Source organism: Lathyrus oleraceus, chromosome 2, assembly GCF_024323335.1.
Source record: "Lathyrus oleraceus cultivar Zhongwan6 chromosome 2, CAAS_Psat_ZW6_1.0, whole genome shotgun sequence".
Lineage (NCBI taxonomy): Eukaryota > Viridiplantae > Streptophyta > Magnoliopsida > Fabales > Fabaceae > Lathyrus > Lathyrus oleraceus.
Window position 1 is genome coordinate 87,591,504 of NC_066580.1, and position 14,665 is coordinate 87,606,168.

The following is a 14,665-nucleotide window of genomic DNA, read 5'->3' on the forward strand; positions in this document are numbered from 1 at the left end:
ATATGAAGGTAAACACACTTCATTTGTCTTTACCAATTTTCCATAGTTCATGTTTTCAATTAATTAATTTAATTAGAATATCAAATTTTTCGCCTTGGGCAATTAGTGTTGCTGCAAGCACCATGGATAGAAAATTTGTTACAAAGCTGAAATTTTCGAGATAATCAATATTTGATCTTCTTTGACTTCAAAATAAATAGTTATACAATGGTATTATTTTCTTAATTATAACGCAAGTTGATTTGGTATGTAAGTTTGTTAATATTTATATTTAATGAGTTCACTTTCTATTTATAATGACAACATTAATAATAATTTCAAGTCTACAAGGTATCAATTGCAAATTATATATTAAATTCTAACCATAATTTAGAAAACCCACACTTAACTAGAGTTTATTATATTAATCAATATGTTGGAATCCGGTAGCAACTATATTTAAAACATATGAGTTAAATGACACATTGGCACCTATGATACATTGCAGCAAAACAAATGAGCCCAGACAAGAACCTTGATGTGGAATTTGCGTATGGAGCTAGACAAATTGACCCAATGAAGGCTTTGAATCCTGGTTTAGTATATCATGCAAATGAAGAAGACTATATTAGGTTTTTATGTGATCAAAGTTTAAATATGTTTATGTTACTCCAAATCAGAGAGAGGATAATCAATTGCTTTGAGATATGATATATTATCGCAAGAGACTTAAATTATCCTCTTCTTGCTTTCAAAGCTCCACGGCCTAAACATAACTTGAACGGAAATTTCAAAAGGGAGGTTACAAATGTAGTATTGTCTATGTTTACATATAGAGCATTTGTAAGCCTCCAAAGGACTCAACATTTCAGTGATCCTCAATGGGTTATCATTCACATCCTTGAGAGAGAAACAAACATTTATTTTCACTATAAATGGAAAAATGAAGAAATCAATTGGCTCAACTTCTTTCATATGGGACGATGGTAAATATCAAGTGAGGAGTCCCATTGTTGTATTTGACGAGCGAGTCGTGAACGAAAAGGGTGCCAATTTATATAAGATAGATTGCATATGCATTATAATTTTTAATTTACGACTTTATCTTATTATTATTGGATAAGTTGTATATACTTTGATCAAGATGAGCCCAGACAAGAACCGTGACGCAGAATTTGCATATGGAGCTGGACAAATTGACCCTATAAAGACTATGAATCCTGGTTTAGTATACGAAGCAAATGAAGAAGACTATATTAGATTTTTATGTGGTCAAAGTTAAATATGTCTATGTTACTCCAAATCACAGAGAGGATAATAAATTGCTCTGAGATAGGATATATGACCGCAAGAGACTTAAATTATCCTTCCTTTACTTTCAAAGCTACATGACCTAAACATAACTTGAACGGAGCTTCAAAAGGGAGATTACAAATGTAATATTTCCTATGTCTACGTATAGAGCATTTGTAACAGCCCCCCAGATGACTCAATATTTCAGTGATCCCAAATGTGTTATCATCCACATCCTTGGGAGAAAAAAAACATTTACTCCTACTATAAATGGAAAAATGAAGAAATCAATTGATGGAGCTTCTTTGATATGGGATGACGGTAAATATCAAGTGAGGAGTCTCATTGTTGTATTTGACGAAAGAGCCGTGAACAGAAAGGATGAAAAATTATATAGGATTGATTGCATATGCAGTATACTTTTTTATTTACTATTTTATATTATTATTGGGTAAGTTGTATATGCTTTGATTAAGATGAGCTCAAACAAGATTTGTGACGCATAATTTGCGTATGGAGCTAGACAAATTAACCTATAAAGGTTATGAATCTTGGTTTAGTATACGATGCAAATGAAGAAGACTATATTAGATTTTTATGTGGTCAAAGTTTAAATATGTCTATGTTACTCCAAATCACAGAGAGAATAATCAATTGCTTTGAGATACAATATATGACCACAAGAGACTTAAATTATCCTTCCTTTGCTTTCAAAGCTCCACTACGTAAATATCACTTGAACGGAAGCCTCCAAAGGATAGTTACAAACAGCTTCAACATTTCAATGACCTCAAATGTTTTAGTATTAACATTATTGGGAGAATAACAAAAATATATTCTCAAATGGAAAAGTGAAGAAATCAATTGGCTCAGCTTCTTTAATTTAGGATGATGATAAATTTCAAGTGAGGTGTCTCATTTTTGTATTTGATGATAGAGTTGTAAATAGGACGAGTGCCAATTTATATTGTATAAATTACATATACATTGTAATTTTTAATTTACTACTTTATATTATTATAATTATTGAATAAATTTTTTACTTTGATCAAAATAAAATTTTAATTGCCTTTTTTTTGCATTAATTGTGTCTTTGTTAAAAAAATAAAAATATAAAATATATAAAAGTATTTATTGCACTTAAAAAATTCAGAGATGCAAATCTATTAAATCTCTTGAGAGATAGTTTTTCCGCTTATTATAATCCTATATGATTAGAGAGATTAATCTTTGCAGTTGAACGTATAGGATACCTAATTTATAAATTAAAAAATCAGAGGAAAAATGACTTCAAACAAAGACACCAAAATCAAATATGAAATGATTAACATTAAGGCTGAAGAGTATACATTATAGTATAGAGGATAGAGCATATTATCACCATAATATCACCCTTGCTTATGCATATTTTTAACCAACAACCTATCAATGAATATTAAAACTAGGAAAAACTAGTAACATATTACCAGTAGAGCTTATGTTTCAAGTACTAGTGTAAGTACAATCTCCCTCGACTCTGAGTTCACTATTTTGTTTATCCTTGATACTTTTTATGTTCTCAAAGTCAGTTAATATTATTCAACAAGGATAAATAAAATTTAATTAATAAGAAGCTATATCTAAATCCAAGGAATGAGGATTATTCACATAATCATAAGCTAATTTTTCTATGGATGTTGTGGTGAGTTTCCCCAATACGATAGCATACTCACAGTCAATTACCATTGATGTGCATATAACAATTTAATAAACCATATAACTTGCACCTTGAGAAAAATATTTTAAAATTGATATGCATAACATTTAGAAAATGCGTGTCACAGTTTTTGCAAGTTACAATGGCAATATTCAGGACTCCTCCCTACAATGGCACTATTTTTTGCAAGTAACCATCTAGTGATGAAAACTTTAGAAGAATGAGAGAAAGAAATATAGTATGTCTATTTAAATAATTGGTGTATTTTGAAATTAGAAGAATCTTATAGGTAAAATCATGCTCAAAAGTGGAAACAATATATTGAGACTTTTTAATGATTTAAGTGATTAAAACATATGTGTTAAGCAATTAATCAAGCAAAAATTAAAAAGTTAAAATTTTGATGTTACTTCGATTAGAAAGTGTTACACTTTAATTTAATTGATTAAACAAAGTATTTTAATTGATTAGTAAGCTTATTTGACTTTCTTTCTTAATTAAATAATCTTCAAGTCAATTAAGCATTTTGATCAAATTAGTTTTAAAGTTTTATCAAAACATAAGAGACGTTTGAAATATTGTATGTGTGCGCATGCATAATTTTAGTACATCGAGATTTACTCTTATTCCTTTTATAATTAATTGATCAAAAACTAAAATGCTAAGCGTAAGATTGAACGAGCTTTCACACTTTAAAAACTTCATAACTCCAAGTTCCTCGGCTTGATTTAGCTTTGGGTGGTACTTCAACTTAAATTTAAAATGTTTGATTGGTGAGGTTTGTGATATCACTTTGTTCACTATTACAAAAAATATATTTTAGGAACAATAATTTCACCTCACCTAACAAAAAATCAAGATACAAATTCTGGACGCGTCATGTTTTTTTTATTTCTAAACAATACAATCTATTCCATCAGGTTCTGTATATAATCGGGGGTAAAATAATTCAGGGTATATGCTTCAAATCACAACAATTGTAGATTATATTTTTATTTCGTTAAAAGTGGCGTCTTCTTTCATATTTTACTTTTATTCCAAAATTAATTTATTTTTCACCTCGGTTATGTCTCCCAACCTCTAATTACATATAACTTAACTTGTAGCTTTCTGTTTTACTTGCCAAAAACCACACACTAAAACACACATAACCCTAATGAAGAGCCATAAACAACGAGAGTCCTAAACACATATCATCCATCAGAATGATGATATATATTTAGGACTCTCGTTCGATACTTACTAGAATTAAAGACAAAATCATTTTTTTCACTTCTTCTTCACATATCTGTCACGTCAAATATCACTACTCATGTTACATTGTTGTTGTTGTTGTTGAGACATTAAACCTTAAAGGTTTAATATTGTTGTTGTTTAAACTGAGATTGAATGTTATATGTTGTTGTTTTTTGTTGAAATAAGTAAGTTGTAAGTTTATCGTTGATGTTTATGTAATTTTATTGATAGATTATTTTTTTAGTTGTTGTTTAGTGTTGTTGTTGTTTAGATGAGACTCAATGCTAATGTTGTTGTTATTTATTGTTATTTTTTAGTTGTTGATGTTGTTATTGTTATTGTTGTTGTTGTTTATTAATTCTACCTCCCAGCAATATTTTGAAAGTTAGATGTTGTTGTTTAGTTGTTGTTATTAAGTTTGAGACTGAGATAGAGATATTATTTTTGTGAATTTTTATACAATTCTCATCCTTTTTTTGCCGAACATGTCAAGAGGACATTTGAGTGATATAAAATACAGTTGAGTTTATTTTATCTAATGCCGATTGTTTTTTTTTCACTAACCCATCTTTGAACATATAAATTATTAAATTTATTTTGAAAATAATAATATGTAATATCATGTCTTATTTTAAAAATATATTACACTAATCAATATTTTTTAGCATTTTGCAACTCATCATTCATCTCATACTTTAATGGTTAAAATATCTCTTAATGCTTTTAGTTGTTCTTCATTATCAACATAAACGATTAAAGTAAATCATCCAAATCTTTTGTCCATCTAACTATCAGCATAAGCGGTTGAAGTAGATCATCCAATCTTTTGTCGATCTAACTATTAGCATAAGCGACTGAAGTGGATCCTCCAAATATTTTATCGATCTAACTATCAATATATAAGCGACTGAAGTATATCATCTAATCTTTTGTCGATCTAACTATCAGCGTATGCGGATGAAGTAGACCATCCAATCTTTTTTCGATCTAACTATCAGCATATGTCGTTGAAGTAGATCATCAAATATTTTTGTCGATCTAACTATCAGCATAAGCGGATTAAGTAGATCATCCTATTTTTTGTCAATTTAACCATCAGTATAAGCAGCTGAGGTGGATCATCCAACACTTTTGTCGATATAACTATCAGCATAAGTGACTGAAGTATACATTCCTATATCATTGTTAAGGGACAACCCTTGGGTTGAGATTTTTTTCCATCCCCTATTGCAGGTGACCTTTTAAGGATCCTTGTCATTTCTGTCTCCTCGTTCATCTAAGGATAAAACATGGGTCATCTATATTTGATTATCTTTAACAATAACTATATGAAGACTATCTTCATTTGTATGCTCTAGTTAAAGATAACCAAATTGAGACAGTTGGCGTCCCCTAAATTTTTCCCGGATAATTTTAAAACAGACTGTCTAGATGCTTGTCGTGCGCTAGATCAATGAATTCATAATTTTAGGTCAGGTTATCCAACTGTTTTTTCTTATGTGAAGGCTATCGCAGTGCGAAAAATAACCATGGGTGCTTGCATGCTCGAGATGATAACAGAGTCATCACCGAATTTTATTTATTCAAAGAGAAAGGGGAAAATATTGATAAAACCCTTAAAAGAAGAAAAAAATGATCGTCGCAACCAAATTCGAGTTCTGTAGTCGGTTATACGAAGGGAAGGTATTTTCACCCCTCACGTCCTTGTACTAAATGGAAACCATTTAGTTAGTTTTGCGAATGGAATGTTAGCTTTCATTATTTTGTTTTCGTGTAGTTATTAAAATGGAAAAAGAAGACTAAAAATAATTTTTTTTATTAAGGTGTCTGACAAGACATTGAATCTTGCTCCTACATATCCTAGGTACGATGGAGAACTCAAGACTATGTAGTTCTGGGTAGAAAATATTTGTGGATTGATCGATTTTATTGAGAGGTACTTAGTCACATTTGAGCAAAAACATCTGCTTGCTACCCAAAACATGGAGAAGTGAACATTGACATCGCATCAGAATGGGCAACATAACTTGGGATTTCACATAGTTATGTTATCGTTGCATTCGAGCGGAAAGCGTTATTACTTCTTGCACATGGTAGGAACAAAGCGTATTTTTCTTTGTCTCAGGATGGACAAAGCGTCTTTTATTTATGAAAAGGTTTTGACATCGTGCTAAGGTAGAAAATGAATTGGATTGGTTGAGATTGCTTTTAGCAAGATGATGAGTGCTCAAATGATCGAGCTATACGACTTGTATCCGAACAATCAGGGAAATATAGTGGTATACACCAAACTGTTCCTTTTTCATCTTATTTATGAAATATATTTGAAATGATTAAATATTTTGAATGGAATACGAATACTCAAATGGTAGAGCGATACGATTCGTATCCAAGTATTCGGGAGAAAAAATGTATACACCCAATTATTCCGTTTTCGTCCAATTTGTTGTGAAAATAAGATCGCTCAAGATTTTGATTATGAAAGATGTTTAATATGAATCGGATCAGAAAGTTTTAAGTGAATGACGAATGTTCAGATGGTCGAATTATACGGCTCGTATCCAAACAATTGGAGAAAAAAATAATATACACCAAATCGTACCTTTTTCATCTTATTTATGAAAAATATTTGAAATAATTAAATATTTTTAATTAATTAATTTAATTAGAATAACAAATTTGTTCATCCATAACAAATTGTTCGCCTTGGGCAATTAGTGTTGCTGCAAGCACAATGGATAGAAAATTTGTTACAAAGCTGAAATTAGGAGATAACCAAATTTTTGAGGTAAATCATTTTTTTCTATCTTACTAGAGAACAATAGTTACTTGATCTTCTTTGACTTAAAAATAAATAGTTATACAATGGTATCATTTTCTTAATTATAACGCAAGCTGATTTGATATGTAAGTTTGTTAATATTTATATTTAATGAGTTCACTTTCTATTTATAATGACAACATTAATAATAGTTTCAAGTCTACAAGGTATCAGTTGCAAATTATATATTAAATTCTAACAATAACTTAACTAGAGTTTATTATATTACTCCCTCCGTTTTTTATTATAAGTCGTTTTTGACTTTTCACACGTATTAAGAAATGTAATAATTATGGTATGAAAAAGATAAATTATGAGAGATTTTACAAAATTATCCTTCATTAATGATATTGGAAAGACAAATTGACATAATTGAAAGGAGAGAGAATAATAAATATTTAAGGGTATAATAGGAAAAATAACATTAGTGACTCATTGGTATTATAAAACGACTTATATTGTGGTACAAAATATTTTTCCAAAGTGACATATAATAAAAAACGGAGGTAGTAATAAATATGCAGGAATCAGATAGCAACTATATTTAAAACATGAGTTAAATGACACATTACTTCCTATGATACATTGCAGCCAAACAAATGAGCCCAGACAAGAACTATGACGCAAAATTTGCATACGGAGCAGGACAAAGTGACCTTGTAAAGGCTTTTGAATCCTGGTTTAGTATATGATGCAAATGAAGAAGAATATATTAGGTTTTTATGTGGTCAAGGTTTAAATATATTTGTGTTACTCCAAGTCATAGAGAGGATAATCAATTGCTCTGAGATAGGATATATGTCTGCAAGAGACTTAAATTATCCTTCTTTTGCTTTCAAAGTTCCACGACCTAGACATCACTTGAACGGAAGCTTCAAAAGGACGGTTACAAATGTATGATTGTCTATGTCTACGTATAGAGCATTTATAACAGCCCCCAAAGGACTCAGCATTTCAGGGATCCCAAATGTGTTATCTTTCATATCCTTGGGAGAGAAACAAACATTTACTCTCACTATAAATGAAAAAATGAAGAAATCAATTGGTTCAACTTCTTTGATATGGGACGATGGTAAATATCAAGTGACGACTCCCATTGTTGTATTTGATGAGCGAGACATGAACGGAAATGATGTCAATTTATATAGGATAGATTTTATTCAACACAACAATTCTAGTCTTTTGGATGTATCGTAGATTTGAGTAATTGTGTGTCTAAAGAGGATTTACAATTTTTCAGTATGAAAATTATGATAGAGTGTTTTCTATTTTTCAGTCCAAAAATAATTGTTGAGAGGGTTTTCTATTTTTCCATTCAAAAATAATTGTTGAGAGGGTTTTTTTGTCAAAAAATTGCAAAGTAATAAAAAAATTATTGTGAGTTTATTTTATTTTATTTGTATTAATTATTAAAGATTTACTTTGGTTATATTCCTAACAACTAGTATCAAAGCAAATGTTATGATCAAGGGAGGAAATAACAGATTTATTATCATCTTATATGATTTGAGTTTTATTTTCTTAAACAATACTATGGCTACATTGAAGTTGGATATTCTTTTGCTTGATGGATTTCCTCTTATAGAAATGCACCATACAAGACTATTTGGTCCAACAAAGTCTTGACTGCGCTTTGGAAAAGAAAAAACAAGTGAGATGAAAGATTCAGATTGAAATTCAATAAAAAAAAAAAAGACAGTGAGTACAATTCGGTTGGCACTTGCTCCACGGATTAAAGTGATTGTGTTGAAAGAAACCTCTCCAAAGAAATTGTGGGATTTGTTATAAAGTAAGTTTGCACCAACCACATTAACCAATCGATTGATGATGAAAATAAATTTATACTCATTGAAGATGGAAGATGAAGGTAATATATTTAATCATATTAATAAATTTAATGAGTTGGTATCTAGAATCATGAATGTAGGGGAAGATATCAAAGATGAAGAGCAAGTGTTACTTTTGTTGGCCTCACTACCCAAATCTTACAAATCATTAGTCCATTCAATGTTAGCAGGGAAGAGCACGATGCAGTTAGATGAAGTAGTGAAATCATTTAAGGAGAGTCAACAAATGATGGATATTGATCAATCTCCTGAAGAAAATCAGGTACTAGTAGTCAAAGGAGGACACAGAAAGAACTATGATGATCAATATGGTAGAAGTTTTCAACCAAGAGATATGAGTTCGGTCAAGTGTCATTATTGTCATTAATTTGGTCACATGCAATCTAGATGTCCAAAATTTATAGATGATGTGCGAAGCATAAAGAAGAAGACAGAAGAATTGAAAAGCGCTCCTTCTGTAAATATGGTTAGTTGTGTAGACAATCTTTTAGTTTGTGAAGGTGACTATGAAGTGAAAATATGTGAGACTTTGAATGAATGGAGGATATGTTGTGTTAAAATGGATACTCATCCAAGCCTCACATCGTGTAATGTGAAGAAAAAAAGAGTAAAAAGTTATTATAAATATAGAGAGTTAGTTTGAATTTATTCACCATAATAGTTCTAGTCTTTTGAGTATATTGGGGATTTGGATAGTTGTGTGTCTAGAGAGGGTTTATAATTTTTCCGTACAAAAACTATGGTAGAAAGAGTTTTTTATTTTTCCGTCCAAAAATAATTGTTGAGATGGTTTTTTATTCTTCCATTCAAAAATAATTTTTGAGAGAGTTTGCAATTTTTCTCACCAAAATTATAAGTTTGTAATAAATTTTTTACTATGAATTTATTCTATTTTATTTGTATCAATTATTGAAGATTTACTCTGATTGTATTTTCAATTAACAGAATTTATGTTCCAAGCACTAGTGTACGTACAATCTTCCACAATTCTGAGATCACTATTTTGTTTCTCCTTATTACTTTTTATGTTCTCAAGACTCCAAAGTACAAAAAGTCAGTTAGTATTATTCAACAAGGATAAATAAAATTTAATTAATAAGAAGCTATACCTAAATCCAAAGAATGATGATTAAACACATAATCATAAGCTAGTTTTCCTCATGAATGTTGTGAAGTGAGTTTTCCAAATCAAGTAGCGTACTCAATATCAATTACCATCGATGTGCATATAACAATTTAATAAACCATATAACTTTGTCACCTTGAGAAAAATATTTTTAAATTGATATGCATATATTTAAAAAATATCATACGTTTAAGTTGTATTAGCTACGCATGCATGCTATATCAGCTACGCTGAAGTGCAAGTATTCTTTAACTACGCAAAAGTGCAAGTAATCTTCATCTCCTCACCTTTAGGTACCTAAAGAGGGATAGATAGAAAATAGTGAAATAAGAGAAAAAAGCATACAAGTATTTTTATTAATAACGAAGTAAATTTATTTCAATGAGATAATAGGATTTTGGATAAGTATTTATCACTATGCTAAAAGTAATTGTCGTTAGTGAGGGCATAATTATATTTCCTTATAAAAAATATATCTCAATGAGTTGCGTTTATAGAATTGTAATGATGATGCTGGATAAATAATATCAACAAACTCCCCCTAGTGACAATCTAGGGGATTACAACCCATTGTCTTGCGCTGATACCAATTTTTGGATCAAGCGATATGGATTGCTAATAATGATGCAACTATATTTTCTATTAGCCAAGAGCCCTCAAAGGGATGCGCCTAACACATTATAGGCGTCATGGGTTGGGATGTAAAGCACATCGAATCGCACTGGTGACCCTTGATAAATAAGTCCAATATAGAATAGCTAGGTAAATAAACTTTCAACTATAACACTGATGCAACCTGTCTCCTGGGTCATGGTCGGATATCCTAGAGTCAAGGGTATGGTCTGATGAAGGTAAAGCTCCTTAAGATGCTCGTCTCTGGGACCTTACAAAGTAGCTTGGCTTGCTCTATTCATTTGGTGTTCTTTATAGGGATCGATGACGTCTGTTGGAGGACAAGAGATGATTGCCGACTAGGGGGTGCCTTTGGAGAAGACTGTGTTTCCTTGCACATGTAGTTCGGGAGTCCTATCTACTTTGTTGATCCGACCATGGTGATATGGTGGCCGAATATTTTTTGATAGAGTGATGGTGCTCGAAGAAGGTTGCTCAAAAACAATCTCGTCGGGCTTCGACCTTGGTGGAAATTGTTGCCTTTGTTGGGCGATCCATTCCTGCTCTTCATCCATATTTGCGCTCGTACGTCTCTATTTCTTGATGTAACATTGTTGATTCTCAGGGTATTCTGAGATCTGGAGATCTGATGAATCGCAGTTGGATCGTTACTTGACTAGATCGAATATGACTGATTTTCTCAATGGATCTGGAAATTTTATTCCGAATGCTCATTATTCGGCAACCTGAGGAGATTACGAACTGGTAAATCGGAGATTAGATCTGAAATCATGAAAATCGTAGGAATCAAAAGTTGATCACTACGATTAGTGCCACTGTTCTATTTATAAACTAGAAATGGATGCAATTGATGAACTGAATGTCTTGAACCAGTGGTGTTGATCTCTGTTACGACAACGCGGGATGGACTTGCATGGTTAACACTCAAATGTCCTAGTCAGTTCAAGATTCAAAATGAGTGTAGTGAAAATGAAGATTAGATAATGTACTTGCCTTTCCATGTGAACTGACTATTATACTTTGAGTCAAGTGGAGTGGATTTAAGGCGAATTAAGTCGGAGGTATTCGGGCATTTGGCTCGACTCAGAACAGGTCGTAATTCTACTTTCGTATTTTTTTTCCCGACTTCATACTTTTGATTATAAGGCAAGACGGTGTAAGGAATATGCTAGATTTTTTTTTTAATTCAAGTTAAATTGAGTGAATTTTGGTTAAGTACTTCCAATCTTTTGTATGTAACAATTTAATTTTGAAATATATTTAGCCTTTATAAAAGAAATAAGATATTAATTTTAAAATTTTATTTAAAAAATATTTTCAACAATTTTGTTCAAATCAATTCATTTTATGCTAATTTAGGGGCACATATTAAGAATTAAATGGAGAAATGTTATTTTGGAAATTGCATATTGATTTTAATAAATATATATAATTAATTTAATAATTGTTTTTGCAAGATAAGTGAGTTTCTTGACTTATACATAAAATATTTAAAAAAATGAATTGATTGATATTAATGTTCAGAATTATTGATATTAAGAAAGAACTAAAAAGAACTTTTATATCAAAATTGTTTAACTAAATTATGTTATAGGAATAAAATGAACGCGTTGATATTCAAGTAACCTGAGTATGAAATGAAAAAAAAAAAGTATAATTATTAAATTATAGTAAACAACTTGTTTCAGTTTAATCAGAAATATTAGATTTGAACCTAATCTTTAGCATGCAGCAAGGCCGGCAAGGCGATCTAAGAAATGGCTTTATTGCTCAAAAAGTTTGAAGAAAAAAACCTAAAGAAAAAGTTCAATATAGTTATAAATATATGAAATGTCACGTAATATACACTAATTGTTATACTTGGTTGTGTAAAAGAAATCTATAATATCTTTTTCATCGCAAAATATCATTTTTGATCTCTTAATTATATTTTTGAGTTGAGACTGGTCATTTAAATTATTTTTGTGTTAGATTAATCTTTTAATTCTTAAAACGTGTTATGTTGGTCATTTTGATCTAATTAGCGACGGAGAAATTTAAAAATAGATCGCTGATGAGACAAAAAGGGTCAACAAGACGCATTTTAAAAGTTAATTGACCAATCTCATAAGAAAAATAATTAAGAACCTAATCTGAACTCAAGATTATAGTTAAGGGACCAAAAAATATATTTTATCTAAACTCAATATTTGGCGACCACAAAAAATTATGTTTTAAATATATTTTAAAGGCCTCACTTCAATTTTATACCTCTAAACATGTTAGGCCAACCCTGACACACAATAGTGTTAAATTTTCTTTAAGGATATCCATTGTGGTCCTCCCAACTCGAAAGATTAATCTTTTCAATTTCGCATAGTGGAAACCCAATTTTTACCAAAAAATTATTTAAATTGATTATGGTATACTAATATTAACAGGTTGTGTACATAATAAATTACAAAGATACAACAGAAGTAATGAGCACCAACAATGCACAAAAGCAGCGAACAAGGCAAAAGTCGAAATTGAAACAACAACCACAAAAAAATCAATATAACTAATCAAAAGAAGGAAAAACAAGCTAATCATGTCAATAATCTGATCTTTTCTAAAATCATAGACAGAACAGATCTCCCAAGCGAACAAGCTAGAGGGAGGTCACACATCCACCTACACAAAACAAAAGGAAGGAAACTAGCCACCAACACACTCATAAATGCAAAGTCAATTGAGCGGGTCCCGCTCCAGGGTTTGACAAAGAAATGACAAAACCCGAAGCATGGGCATGAACCCGCTTTCACACCAAGCTAATAATCTTAGACATCTAGTGATTTACCATCAAACTTTCCCGATAAAAAATACTTTAATATGTATTTTCCAAATAGTTTAGACCATCGAATGCTAGACCAAAGCCAGACCTGAAGAGTGATGTTTACCTTGACCTAGACCCTGAAACAACTCAAACACCCCTAAGATTAAATATGGAAAAGGCCCAGGACGCCACGACCACCTAAACATTTTATACCAAATAGATGAAACAACCTCACATAAGACCAAAAGATGATAAACCGACTTAATATATCCAATGCACATGGCGCACACCACATTACTAAAACCAGATACATTCTGACACCTCAGAAGATTTGGCCTAGTTGGCAACCTATCATGAAGCAGTTGCCAAGAGAACACTACAACTTTGAAATGAGACCAACTCTTTCAAACCTTGGAAACCCCTTGAAAAACCCTCTCAGACATACCTTTAAAAAAAACAGCTGAAACCAAAATACTAACATAAGAAGACCTAATCAAAAACCCCTTAATGGATCAGGTTTCTATAACCAGGTGTCCTTTTGTACAACCTTAACCATTCCCATAATGAAGTCGAACAAACCTTTCAAAAGCTCATTTTTCCCAAACAAACAAAAAAGATCCTCTACATCTAAAATTCCAGACCCAGGCATCCCCCTTCCAAGAACCTAAGGAACCCACTACCTAAACTTTTTGCTGCAATATAAGGAATAATTTCTCAAGAGCCACACACAAAGGGATTGACCCGACCTAGACATCATGTCAAAACCTGGTCATTTGACAATCTTCAACTACCTTAACACAAGAAGAGGCAAATCAATCACTCGCTTAATCAGGGGGATAACCAAGAAGAGAAATTATTATCCACCAATGAGACACCCTTCTAAGACCACACTCCATCCCCCAAACGGGGAACCAAAACCCCGAGGATCATACTTTTCTAAGATAACATGTCTCCATAAGGAAAACACACTCATAAGGATCCTCCATCTCCACTACCTTAGCAAGGTAAGATTAATAAATCTAAGATACTTCACCCCTAAACTCCTTGACCTTTTTTATTTGCACACACCTTCCCACTTAACCCAAACAACCTTTGTTCCATCTTTGAAACCTCTCACTAGGATTGAATTTAACACCAAGTTCACTATGACCACTATGTCGCCTAAACTAACAAATATACTCCTCCAAGATGTTAATCTCTTATAAAGCAACTTCACAATAGGATCCTAAGTCCCTTCCTT

The 14,665-nt window shown here is 31.4% G+C and overlaps 2 pseudogenes; both read left to right on the forward strand.

Moving 5' to 3' along the window:
• Positions 1-477: 477 nt before the first annotated feature.
• LOC127118252 (cucumisin-like) lies at positions 478-1,870 on the forward strand (annotated as a pseudogene).
• LOC127122042 (cucumisin-like) lies at positions 1,124-8,222 on the forward strand (annotated as a pseudogene).
• Positions 8,223-14,665: the final 6,443 nt, after the last annotated feature.